The 13,105-nt window shown below is 44.5% G+C and overlaps 1 protein-coding gene across 4 annotated transcripts in view; it reads right to left on the bottom strand.

The window, feature by feature from the left end:
- Wdr7 (WD repeat domain 7) overlaps positions 1-4,968 on the bottom strand; it is a 252,259-nt gene extending 247,291 nt beyond the window's left edge. For 3 of the 4 annotated variants that reach the window (XM_048363805.1, XM_048363804.1, XM_048363806.1), the window contains exon 1: positions 4,767-4,966. The gene's annotated coding sequence lies outside the window, so the exon portion shown is untranslated. Of the gene's footprint in view, positions 1-4,766 lie in introns of all 4 variants that reach the window. The other variant, XM_048363808.1, reaches the window with a different exon arrangement.
- Between the last annotated feature and the right edge of the window lie 8,137 nt (positions 4,969-13,105).

Here is a 13,105-nt window from a genome sequence, read left to right as displayed (position 1 = left end):
TCAATGTGACCCTTTTACTCCACTATCAGTGGTTTGTACTACTTGTTCATATTTGAAATGGTTAGAATAAAGAGCCTATGGGGCTGGGAATGTGGCGTAGCGGTAGAATGCTTGCCTAGCATGCATGAAGCCCTGGGTTCAATTCCTCAGCACCACATAAACAGAAAACGCTGGAAGTGGTGCTGTGGTTCAAGTGGTGGTAGAGTGCTAAGCTTGAGCAAAAGAATCCAGGGACAGTGCTCAGGCCCTGAGTTCAAGCCCCAAAATTACACCCCCCCCAAAAAAAAAGCCTGTAAGAAAGGCAGCCAAATATATAAAATTGAACCCAAGCTCAACCAGGCTGTTACCACTGACATACAGTAACAACATCCAGAGAGAAATATATATATAATACACCAGGAAACTGTCTTTAAGAAGTATGAAGGGTCATAAATTACAAGTGCTAGCAGTTTTCTATTAAAAAAAAAAAACCAACAACTCTGTTGTTGTTTTGTTTTTGGTCAGTAGTAGGGCTTGAACTCTGGGCCCAGGCACTGTCCCTGAGCTCTTCAATTCAAGGCTAGCACTCTACCACTTGAGCCACAGCACCACTTCTGGTTTTTCTGGTGGTTAATTGGAGATCAGAGTCTCATGGACTGCCCAGGCTGGCTTTGAACCACTATCCTCAGATCTTAGCCTCCGGAGTAGGTAGGATTACAGGTGTGAGCCACCAACACCCAGCTTCCAACAACCCTTAACACCTCAAAATTTTTCTATGTCCTATATGTAGGACCCTAACATTTTATTGTTCCATCTTTAAAAAAAAAAAGTGATAATGAGGGTGGAACTTTGGGCCTTGCACTTCTAGGCTGCCTTGATATTACTGAGTCATGCAAACAGCTTTGTTTCTCCCACTGGCTAATTCCGAGTTAGGGCTCCCTTCCTACTCAGGCACTTGCCTGAGCCGTGATCCGCCTACTTAAGGAAAGAATAATGCTAAAAAAATTGGCACATCATACAGAAAAGAAATTGGATCACACGGGCTGGGAATATGGCCTGGTGGAAAGAGTGCTTGCCTTGTATATAATGAAGCCCTAGGTTCGATTCCCTAGCACCACATATATAGAAAACGGCCAGAAGTGGTGCTGTGGCTCAAGTGGCCAAGTGCTAGCCTTGAGCAAAAAGAAGCCAGGGACAGTGCTCAGGCCCTGAGTTCAAGGCCCAGGACTGGCCAAAAAAAAAAAAAAAAAAAAAAGAAAGAAAGAAATTGGATCACCAACTTGTGATGTATAAAAAACCAATTCAAAAAAAAAGCAAACTCTGGATTATGAAAAGCCTATGAGTTTAAAAAAAACTGTGAAATCAGTAATATATAACACAGGAGGAGTAACTTTGTGACATAAAATCAAGGAAAGACTTCTGAAACAAAACCTCCAAAATACAAACCATAAGGGAAAAAAATCTACTGTATCAAAATTAAAGATGTCTGTTCAAAGAAGGCTATGATAAAAATGTTAGTGACAGCCAGGCAGGGGTGGCTCAGGCCTAGCTACTCAGGAGGGTGAGATCTGAGGATCATTTAAAGGAAAGTCCATGAGACTCTTACCTCTAAGAAACTACTCAGAAAAGGCTAGAATGGTGCGGTGGGTCAAGTGGTAAGAGAAGCTCAGGGAGAGCACGCAGGTCCAGAGTTCAAGCCTTAGGACTGGCAAAAAAAAAAAAAAAGCAAGTAACTAAACTTAAGGACAATTAAAAAATAAATAACGAGGGGCTGGGAATATGGCGTAGTGGTATAGAGTGCTCACCTCGTGTACATGAAGCCCCGAGTTCGATTCCTCAGCACCATATATGTAGAAAAAGCTGGAAGTGGCAATGTGGCTAGAGTGGTAGAGTGCTAGCCTAGAGCAAAAGGAAGCCAGGGACAGTGCTCAGGCCCTGAGTTCAAGCCCCAGGACTGGCAAAAAAAAATATTTAAATGATTAAAATAAAAAATAATCACTAGGAAATACTAAAACCAAAAACAAAAATACTTACTAAAACCCACAGGAAAAATCTGTGGTGTGATTTGGCTATGGCTGGACTGTGAGCCACCAGGAGGACTTGTGTTAACATTTAATCCCATGGTGAGGTATTAAGGGAGTGGAAATTTAACTTGACTGTACCATTTAGAGATGAGATCTTTTGGAAGTGATTAGGATTAGATAAGGTAATCAGAATTGAATACTAGCAGTTCCATAAAAGGAGAAAGAGAAACCAAAAGATACACAGCACACACACATGCACTCCCGCGCACGTGCGCACATCCACCTTGTCCCTGATCGTGTGAAGCCTTGCCTGCCTCAGTTCAAAGCCTGCAAGGTTACGTGGCCTCTGAAACTTGGACCTCCCACACCATGAGCCAAAAATAAGCCACTTTACATTAAAAATGATTAAATCTGTGGCAATATGTTACCAGCAACAAAAAACAGACTAAGACTGAAATGATAAAATAAAAATGACTCAAGGGTTGAAGAGGCAAACTTTGTAAAAGGAAAAACTACAAAATATAAAATGTTTTTGTGGAAACAAATTGGTCTGTACTAGTAAGACGTAATTTAAGATGAGATTTTATCTTTTATTTGTTAGTCTGTAAGAATTAAGGCAGCAAACAACCCCAAGCACTGGTGGGGACAAGTGTTCGAAAAGGTGGACCCATTGCAGCTTGTTCTGGAACATAATCTGGCAGTTTCAATAAAATGTGTGACTATTATATGCTCAACAATCATTCCTGAACACATCTAAAAGGTATATTTATTTCATATTGCCTATAATGCTAGGAAAATGAAAATCATATGGCTAGCCATGAACAGTAGATGAACTAAAGTAGACATCCATTCTGAAATACTGTGACATTAGAAGCAAGCAGATCTCCAAAATGCAATACAAAAAAAACCCCAATGCAATATATAGCATGATATTTCTATGAATTAAAAATGTATGTACCAAACAGAATACCTGTTTAACAACACAACCAAAGGGGAGCACAGCACACATAATGGAATGCTTGTCACTGAGCTGATGAGCAAATGGGATTTGGAAACAAAAGGCAATGAATGGGGGTAGGGGAGGCTTGAACAAACAAATGATAATTACTAAACTAAGTAAGATTAACTCAATCCTCTGTACCTGAAGACTAAAACAAACTGTAAAGATTCATTTATAACATAGCCATCAAAGTTAAATGTTAAAAGCATTTTACTACTTTTTAAGTTCTCATTGTTTAAACTTACATGGAGAAACCCGACTCCACTTCCTTCAATTTCAAAATAGAGGTTATGTTTCCAAGATAAAAGGAAAACTGTTATATCCAAGGCTCACTACTTCAAAATTTAAGTTCCCATGTAGTATTCTGGTATAAACGTGCCTCTGTGACTCATCTAATCTACCAAGTCTTTGCAAAGTAAGGTATAGATAATAAGAAAAGAAACCTAATTGTCTGCTCTAGATTTCCTGTGACGTAGGGATTCTGGAGAATTTTAAAGACATTTAAATGAACGAATTTCTCTACAATAATCTAACTGATGTGGACAATGAGGCCTTTCCTACCTATTTATACTGGTTCGTGTTCAATTTAAGGTAATGAAGATTCACTATTTTGGATGAAATTAGGCAGTTTTTTTTTTATTCCTCATAGTAATAAAGACTTTTCAACACATTTTCATTTTTTGAGCCGCCATTCACCTCCACGTCGTCACAGTTTGCTTATCAAACAAGCAGCAGATGTAAACTACAATTTTTATAACACCAAAACTTCAGCCTTCCGTAACAGGCGATCCTTGCACTCTTGTCCACAAAATCTGAAGCAACAGTCATCAGAAAGCGTTAACCGTCTGCCCTTTTTATGTCGTGGTAAATGTTGCAAGGAAAGAAATCTCTAGCTGCCAGGGCTTACACCCTCAAATCAGCAGCATCCAAAGTCAAACACACGCTGTGATGTAACCCTAGTTGCCATCGTTTCGGGATGTCAGAACGGGTGAATTCTGCACAGGACCTGAGAAAGAGACACAGCAAGTGGATCAAAAAACCACACGCTGTCCCGTTTGCACCGAAGGCAGGGTAGTTCTCGCTCCAAACACAGCTTCGGGGACGCCGGGGGGGGGGGGTGGTGGCAGGGGCGAACCAGGGAGCAGGTGGACTTGCAGACGAAGTCGAAGGGGCTACAACGGGATGGCGATGGGCACGGACAAGTGGCAATTCAAGGATGAGCCCCCAAGCAGGTGGCCAGGGCCTTAGGCAGGGAGCCAAAGGAAGCGCAGGAGCGACAGGGAAGGGCAGAACTCAGCGCCTCGCCCTCCCGAATGACCACGTCGCCCCCCCCCCACCGCACCCCCAAAGCACTGTCAACAACCACTCACGACCCCCGCCGATCACCTCACCTCGTTTACGTGGTCCCCGGTGGCAGAGCGGCGTCACGGGCCACGGCTTCGGGCACCGACGTCACTCATCAGCTCAAAGCCGCCCCCCCCCCACTCTCCCCCCGCCAAGATCCCCTGAGCGAGACCCCGCGCACCGGACCCGGGCGTCAGGGGATGGGCCTGACCGCCCCCCCCCCCCGCCCGCCAACACACACACACCCTAAGGGCAAACAGCTCTGAACGCAGCTCCCACCAGCAGGGGGATCTGACAGCCGGCGCGGGCCCCCGTCGGGTCGGCGTGTGTGACCCTCGACCTCCGACCCCCGCATTCCACCGCGCAGGGGCGCCGCGCGCCGCGCCGGGGAGGACGCGGAGGCTGGAGAGCTCCCTTACCTGTCTGTCACGGCTTCATCTCGCGCAGCGATGCTGTCAGCAGCCGGCCTGTGGGCGCGCCCCCCGGGGAAACGAGCGCGAGACGAGGGCGCTTCTCGGGAGGGTGTCGGGCACGCGAGTCCGTGCGTGGGCAAAGCTCGGGGACCGCCGGTCCGGTCCCGCTCGGCCGGCCAGCCGCCCGCTCCTCACGGGAGGCTGCAGAGTGCTGTTGCCCGCGCCGCCGCCGCCGCCGCCGCCCGCAGTAAATCAGCTGACACCAGCCTCAACTGCCGCGACTTTCGCCGCAACTGTCGCAAAAGCGAGGGGGTGGGAGGGACGTGCTCGGCGCTTCCCCGAGCGCCACGCCACGCCTGCGCAGGTACTGGCGGACCGGCCGTGTTACCATGGAAACCGGGCGACCGCAAAGGAATCCGCTGTGGGCGAGGAGTGCACGGCCGCCATTGTGGTTGTGGGAAGTCTGGGGGTAAGGCTTTCCTCTTGCCTCCCGTTCCCTTGTAGGGATGATCAAGAAGGAGGGGAGGATGAAATGGGCAGCCTAGATGTTCTCTGGAACCCGGATGTTCGAAATTCATACTTCTGCCTCTGCGGGTGTGTTTCAAGAGGCTGGGACGCGTTAGTGTTTCCTTCTGACCTCCGAACTTAGCTGTTACCCCTGACTCAAGAGGATGAGAGGAGGAACTGGGCTACGTGACTCAGGGAAGCCTGACCTAGTGCAACGCTCCTGGAGGGAAGAAATGAATCATACGTTTTTCCCTCTTGGGCAGCAAAGGAAAGGTGGAACATGAGCTCTGCGTTCAGATCTCTCCTTGCCTAGGCCACACGGTTGGTGTCATCCTCAGATGACATTTATTGCTTCTCTTTCTTCCCTCTTCTTTGACACGGTTTATAAGATAGGGATGATGACCTCGAAATGTCTATGAGATTAAATGAGCTCAGTAAGTGTTAATGGCTTACGGCTTGTCCATCTAGAATGTGGAATTCATTCAGTGGCAGAGAAGAGGAAAACTAGTTCTGGGGTTGGTGAATTGCCCCTTCCTGTCAAGTTTGTTACAATTTTTTTTTTTAATGGAAAGCCTTCCTTTTCTCCTCAGTTTAGAATATTCTTCCTAGAAACACATGTCAAACCAGTGTCCTGGGAAGTATACTCCAAATTTCTTCCTTAGGCTGTTTAGCATACAGCCAAGGCACTGTCCCTTAGGTCTTGAGTGTTGATTCTTCTTTGCAGTTTCAGTTTATTTGTAGACACCAGCTCTCCAGCCATCATGATGAGAAAAGGTGGACCACAACGTTGACCGGGGATGTCGGTGAAACACTTGAAAAATCTATAATTCTGAAATTGTCTGGTACTGCAAATTGTAATTCTATTATTTTCTTTATTTTTAAATAATTGCCTTGTAATCACATTAGTGAAGGAAAAACCAAAAGATGTTTAACAAAATGATTCCTTATCCAGCTGACTTTAATATATTCACTCTCTCTGTTGTTACACCACTGAATTCATAATTTCCTCTACATTATATAGGAGCTTTTTGGAAATGTAAGAAACATAGTGATGGCCATAAGATATTCTTAGACTATGTGAAAACTTGCTTAGTTTGTTAAAGACTCCTACAGGATACCTTTCCTAGATAAATAATCTATTATTCAACAAACACTAGTTGGATAATTTATAGTTTCAAATACCTTCTGGAAAATGAGGTTCGTGGAAAGATTTATGAGAAGCACTCCAACTGCTAACACCTCAATCCTTCTTTACAAAGTTTAAAGAATTTAACAACAAAGTTGATATAGGTAGGACAGTGGTTGCTCACACCTGTAATCCTAGCTGCACAGGTGGCTGAGATCTGAGGATCACAGTTTGAAGCCAGCCTGGGCAGGAATGTCCATGAGACTCTTATCTCCAACTAACCAGCAAAAAGTTTACAGTGGGGATGTGGCTCAAATGGTAGAGCCCCAGCCTTGAGGAAAAAAGCCAAACAAGATAAAAAAAATCCTGAGTTCCAGGAAACAACAAATACTGGAGGGGCTGTGGGGAAAGAGGAACCCTTCTCCATTGTTGGTGGAAGTGCAAATTAGTACAACCACTTTGGAGAACAGTATGGAGGTTTCTCAAAAAGCTCAATATAGACCTACCCTATGACCCAGCCATACCACTCCTAGGCATCTATCCTAAACAGCAAAACCCAAGATATCAAAAAGACATTTGTACTTCCATGTTTATCGCGGCACAATTCACAATAGCCAAAATATGGAAACAACCCAGATGCCCCTCCACAGACAAATGGATCCAAAAAATATGGTACTTATACACAATGGAATACTACATAGCGATTAGGAATGGTGAAATATTGTTATTCGCAGGGAAATGGTCAGAACTCGAACAAATAATGTTGAGTGAGACAAGCCTAGAACACAGAAAACAAAGGGGCATGATCTCCCTGATATATGACTGTTAACAAAGGGAGACGGAGAGACAGTAGAGACCAAGTCTGTGAACACTGTATATGTTCTTGATACATTGTATATTGCATATGTGTCTACCTGACCTAGACAAGGGATGGAAAAACAGGTTGTAAGATATCACAAGAAATGTACACACTGCCCTACTATGTAACTGCACCCTCTTTGCACAACACCTTGTAAAAAAATTTATGTTCAATTAATAAAAAAATAAAAAAGAAAAGAAATCCTGAGTTCAAGCCCCAGTACAAGTGTACACACACACACACACACACACACACACACACACACACCTGCTTGCAACTCTGCATTTCTGGATTGTTCTTTCAAAAGTGTTATGCTAATTATTTTAAATAATTAAAATTTAAAACACATAAAATAATGCTAATTATTCTTAATTTCTGAAGATTCAGTCCTTAAGGAATTTGTTACAGTAGTTGTTGAGCTGATTCTATCTTTAATTCACTAGGTTAAAAATTAACTCCTCTTAATCCCACTGTACTTGTTGTTTGGATAATAACCAATTTCTCCTTTGCTAACATCAAGTTTTTCTTAAGTAGTCATTCTTTTGGGGTTTTGACCTTTGACTATTTTGATTCTGCTCTTTATCTGATGAGTCTTGTCATTTTCATAATGGTTTGTAGTCATTCTTAAAGTTACGTTGTAACATTTTGCTTTTCTGTGTATTTCCTGACTTCTACTTTAACAGAATCAACTGTGACTCTGATGCTAGCAACTCATTTTATCTGCAGATTATTATTTGATCTTCCAGTCTCCAAATGGAGTTTGACATTTTAAAGTTTTTTTTATATAAGGAAGAGTTATAAAAGAAAAAAGTTGCAGGGTGCTGTTTTCTCATGCCTGTAATCCTAGCTACTCAGGAGGCTGAGATCTGAGGATTGTGGTTCAAAGCCAACCTGGTCAGGGAAGTCTGTGAGACTCCTGTCTCCAATTAGCCACCAAAAAACTGGAAGAAGCTCTGTGGCTCATAGTGATAGAGTGCTACCCTTGAGCAAAAGAGCTCAGGGAAAGCGCCCAGTGACAAAAAAAAAAAGTACTCTACTCAAAATGGGCAATTGTGGATAATTTAATAAGAAGCATAAATCTGTAAAGAAAGGGACTGGATTAATCACATGACAATTTTCTGGGAAGTGAGAATAAGGGAAAAGAAAACAATAGTAGTTCTTATAAACTAAATGACCTCTTTTGATATTAAAAGAATGAAGGCCCTGGCTGGGAATATGGCCTAGTGATAAAGTGCTTGCCTTGTATACATGAAGCCCTGGGTTCGATTCCTCAGCACGTACAGAGAAAACGCAAGAAGTGGCACTGTGGCTCAAGTGGTAGAGTGCTAACCTTGAGCAAAAAGAAGCCAGGGACAGTGCTGAGGCCCTGAGTTCAAGCCCCAGGACTGGCAAAAAAGAAGAAAAAAAAAAAGAATGAAGGCTGTGTTAGGTCCTCTCCCTGAGGGCTACAAGCAGATGCCCCCACCTCATTAAGTGTCCACCCAGTTACCTGGGTAACCTGCAGACCTGGAGGCAGTTACCTCCCCTTTCCCTGAGGTCACATCCTAATCCACCTGGCCACACCCCTTGCCCCTGCCCTAGATATAAGGCAGAGCTGGGTGGGGGTCACTCTCTCTCTCTCTCTCCCTTCTCTCCAGCCATGGATCATCTTGGCCACAGGCCAGCAGTGCGTAATAAACTTTCTTTCCTGCCTGAATATCGCGTGGTGTTCTCCTTTACCGGCTGCCTACTTTAAAAACCTAACAGTAAGCACGGCTGGTTAGCTGGTAGATAGTATCCGCTTACCAGTTATGTTAGTGCTAGATGGCTAATGGTGGTTCATGCTCTAAGCATGAAAGTTTATCTAGAAATCATAGCTGCCAGGCACTTTGGCCACTTGGTAACTACTATGGAATTATACAGGCAGTCTCTTATGTTTATGTGAGGTTTCCATTTCATGATAACTTTGTCACTCAAGTCTGCACTAGTGTCAGCAGACTGAGTAGCCAAACCAAGTTTTCTCAATGAGTACCCTGGCATTACCAACAGCCAACAGCAATTCCTACATGCTGGCCTAAAGAGACAAACAGTATTAGAGGAATCCAAAGAGAGTAATGATACTGATAGGAGCTGATAAAGCCACCTTACAGTAATACAGCAGAAAGGGGACTGAGAGAATGACTGTAACAAGATCTCATTCTTTTCCATTATTAAGTCTCCAACAAGAAGCTCCACCAAGGGATCCTGCTGATAAAGTCCCTATCAGTCAGCTTCCTAGGGCAAGAGTAGTGGGTGGAGAAAGGCGGAGAGTACATCTGATAAGGACACAAGGCAAATTAAATGCCTCTGTTAGATTTAAATTTTATAAATGTCTTTTTTCATCTTATCAGGAATGTGTACATTTTTAAAGCTTGCTTTTGATAGTAGAAAAACAATCTCAGGGAATTTCAGCCTATACAACTTGCAGATGGCAGGATAAGTTTATAAGCCAAAAATGAAATGAGGGCATAGGGCTGAAAAAGAATGAGTAAGAAGTACAAAAGAATGAGGAAAGAAGGGTAGAGCACTAGATCTTTGGCACCAAAACATTTTATGGAACAGAATGCAGACTCACTCATCAGAAAGCTGTCTTTAAAGGCTGCAATTATCATTGTTTAATCCAAGAACAATCTCTGTAACCAGCAAGGTGGCTATCATGGGCTGAATGCTCTCTTTCCATAGCTTGCTTATGCCACATGCTCTCTTTACCTTATTTCATGCCTAATTAACTTTGTTATCCCCTTTACTCATGTTCAAGTCTTGCCTGAATTCTTTTGCCAGACATAATGACCAAGCTGCTCTAAATTTCCTTTCCTCTTTTCTATCTCAGTTATTGTAGTAGTAACAATAAAGATGATGATAACCCAGGGCTCCATTCAGATGCCCCCCACCTGTTCAGGACTAAACTGATCCCTGAAAATTCTTAGGTTGAATTTCTGTGTAAGGTCCACCCCCAGGAGGGCTTCATGCAGATGCCCCCCACCTGTTTAAGTCTGCACCCTGTACATGAGTAACCTAGGTAACTGACACACCTGGAGGCAGTTAACTCCTCTTCTGAAGTCACATCCAATCCACATGGCCATACCTCCCACCTTTCTCTATATAATGAAGCTCAAGAGAAGTCCCAGCTTTCTTTCCTTTTCTCTTACGCTCTTCTTCCTTCCCCTCTCTTTCCCCGTGCCTCCATCTTGTGTGAGCTGTCAATTTGCTCTCCTCCAAGTAAACTCCTCTGCCTGAACCATATGGCCGGTTTTCATTCCATGAACCTTACATCTGGTGCTGTGACTAGGGTGGGGACAGGGTCAGGAATGGCTGGATCCCCTCCTCCCTCTTCTCTTCTAAGGGTTAATCCACCTCCTTGACTGCCCCTCCTTGGACCGGACTGCCAAAAGCCAGAGGAAGCTTACTTCAGACTTCTCACCGTTACCAGTGCTGGCTATGCATCCATCTCCTCTCCTCTCTACATCTGGTGAGTGACAGATTGTCTGTCTGACCATGCCAGACAGACCCCAGAATGCCTTTTCAGCCAGTCTGTTCTCATTTCAGGGACGCCTGAATCGAGATTTTGACTCTACCTCCTTATGAACCCACCTTTACATCGTCATTGGACTCCATAAATCAAAGTGCCTCATAGGCTAGAAAAATCAGTCTCAATGGCCCAACCTTTTGGTTTGTGCCCTCTAGAGTGCAACACAGGCTGGGTACTAGGGACCCTCTTCTAGGTTCCCCCTCAAAGGCTAGCCATTCTGGGTTTGTCCTACTCCACAAGCCAAAAGGAAAAGTGGGCAGTTTTAGAGAAGTAACTGACATGTACTTGTGGTCAATTCTTAATAAGTTACAGCCCCTGCCTCTTGAGACTTCTTCCAGGCCTCATTCAAGGACTGGCATCTGCCACCAAGGGCTGCTGCTTGCCTTCTTCCAGAGGGGCCACATCTCTGCCTTTTACCCCTAATGTCAATGCCCCTTGCCAGCAGGAAGTAGCCAGAGAGTTGGTGCCCTTTTTCATAATTATTGAAAGGCCAGAATGTAACGTCTACCCCTGGCAGGGCTCCATTCAGATGCCCCCCACCTGTTTAAGACTGCACCCAATACCTGTGTTACCTAGGTAACAGGCACACCTGGAGGCAGTTAACTCCTCCTTCTCTGATGTCACATCCAATCCATCTGATCATACTTCCTGCCTTTTCCTATATGATCTGGCTCAACATGAGGCCCCGCTCTCTTTCCTTTTCTCTCTTGCTCTTTCTCTTTTTTTCTCTTCTTCCTTCCCCTCTGTCTCCCCATGTCTCCATCTTGTGCGGGCTGGCAGTTTGCTCACCCCCGATAAACTCCTCTGCCTGAACCATGTGGCAGCTTTCCTTTCCTGCAAACCTTACACAATGATTTGGAGATAAGTTTTTGAGGAGGGCATTAAGGTCAAGCTAAGTTATCAATAGGGTCCTAATTGAATAGGACTAGTGTCCTTGTAAGGGAACATGCATATACCAACAAGGCCTATGTGAAGATGGAGTAAAAAGACAAAGAAGCAGAAACCTCAGGAAAAACCATTCATTTTGGATCTCAAGTCTCTGAACCATAATAAACTTAAGTCATCCATTTTGTAGAATTTTGTTATGACAGTTCTGACTAAAACAATCCATGTTTATTCTTGCACTTAATGTTCTCCAAGTGCTGGTGGCTCACGACTATAAACTAGTCAGATGACTGAGATCTGAGGATCTTGGTTTGGAGCCAGCTCACGTAGGAAGTCCATGAGACTCTCATCTCCAAGTAAGCACCAAAAACAAAAAGCCAGAAGTGTAGGTTTAGCTCAAGTGGTAGAATGCTAGCCTTAAGTGACAAAGCTAAGGGACTGTGTTCAAGCCCTGAATGCAAGCCCCAGTACTGGCATACCTATAAATGTTTATTGAGCATCTTGTGTTTGCTTCTCCACATATATCATTCACTATAAACTTCAGCCCTCACAATCCTAATAACTAGGTGTTAATATAATCCTCACACGTAAGTCTAAATTCAGAGGTTAATGGCTCATCCAGGGCCACAAACAAAATTGCAAAGATTATTCATGTAAAATCTTGCCAGTACATTGTGGTAATATCACATGAAAGTTAAAATGAGCTAATAATAAAGAGCTTACATCTTGGACATAATGTGTTAAGTAAACATCACCTGCTCCCTCAACTCACTTAATTACAACTCCTAATCCGTTTGCCTGGAAATTTCCGACTATCTCTTGCCATCTAAACAGTCTGGTATCTTTCAAGATTGAATTCTGGGGTTGCATCTCCCCTAGTGTTCATCTAGTACCACCCTCCCATCTAACTTGTCCCTACCGTTTCCTGTTCAGATTTATTTCTGTAACTGTCGTTTGGCACCTGTCACTAGACTCCAGGCTAAGGAGTCCTTTGGGCACAACTTAACATGCACAGCGATAACCATATGAAAACGAGATCCACAACATATAGACATTCATCTATTTTCGGTCGTGCGGAGGGACCTGTCCCGAAAACTGGACCTTAGGCAGTGTCCGGAAACTCAAAGGCACCCCTTTCGCTGTCAATCCGCAGTAAGAACCTTCGGTCTTGAAAAGCAAGACTGCATCAATTGCGAAGTCGCAATCTGCGCCTGCGCCACACGGACTGCGTAAGGCCCTCCCAGTAGGGGGTGCGGCCACATTTTGCATCTTTTTGATTGGGCCGCGGGCTTCGAAACGGACAACGCGGAAATGACGTCAAAAGGCGTAGCGCCGGCCGCCCCGCGGCGCGGTGGCTGCTGGGTGCGCGCCGCACTCCTTCCCGCGCCGCGCCGCGCCGCGCCCCTCCCCCTCCAGTCCCC

This window comes from Perognathus longimembris, chromosome 15 (assembly GCF_023159225.1).
Source record: "Perognathus longimembris pacificus isolate PPM17 chromosome 15, ASM2315922v1, whole genome shotgun sequence".
In the NCBI taxonomy this organism is placed as follows: domain Eukaryota; kingdom Metazoa; phylum Chordata; class Mammalia; order Rodentia; family Heteromyidae; genus Perognathus; species Perognathus longimembris.
This window is presented reverse-complemented; position numbering and strand designations above follow the sequence as displayed.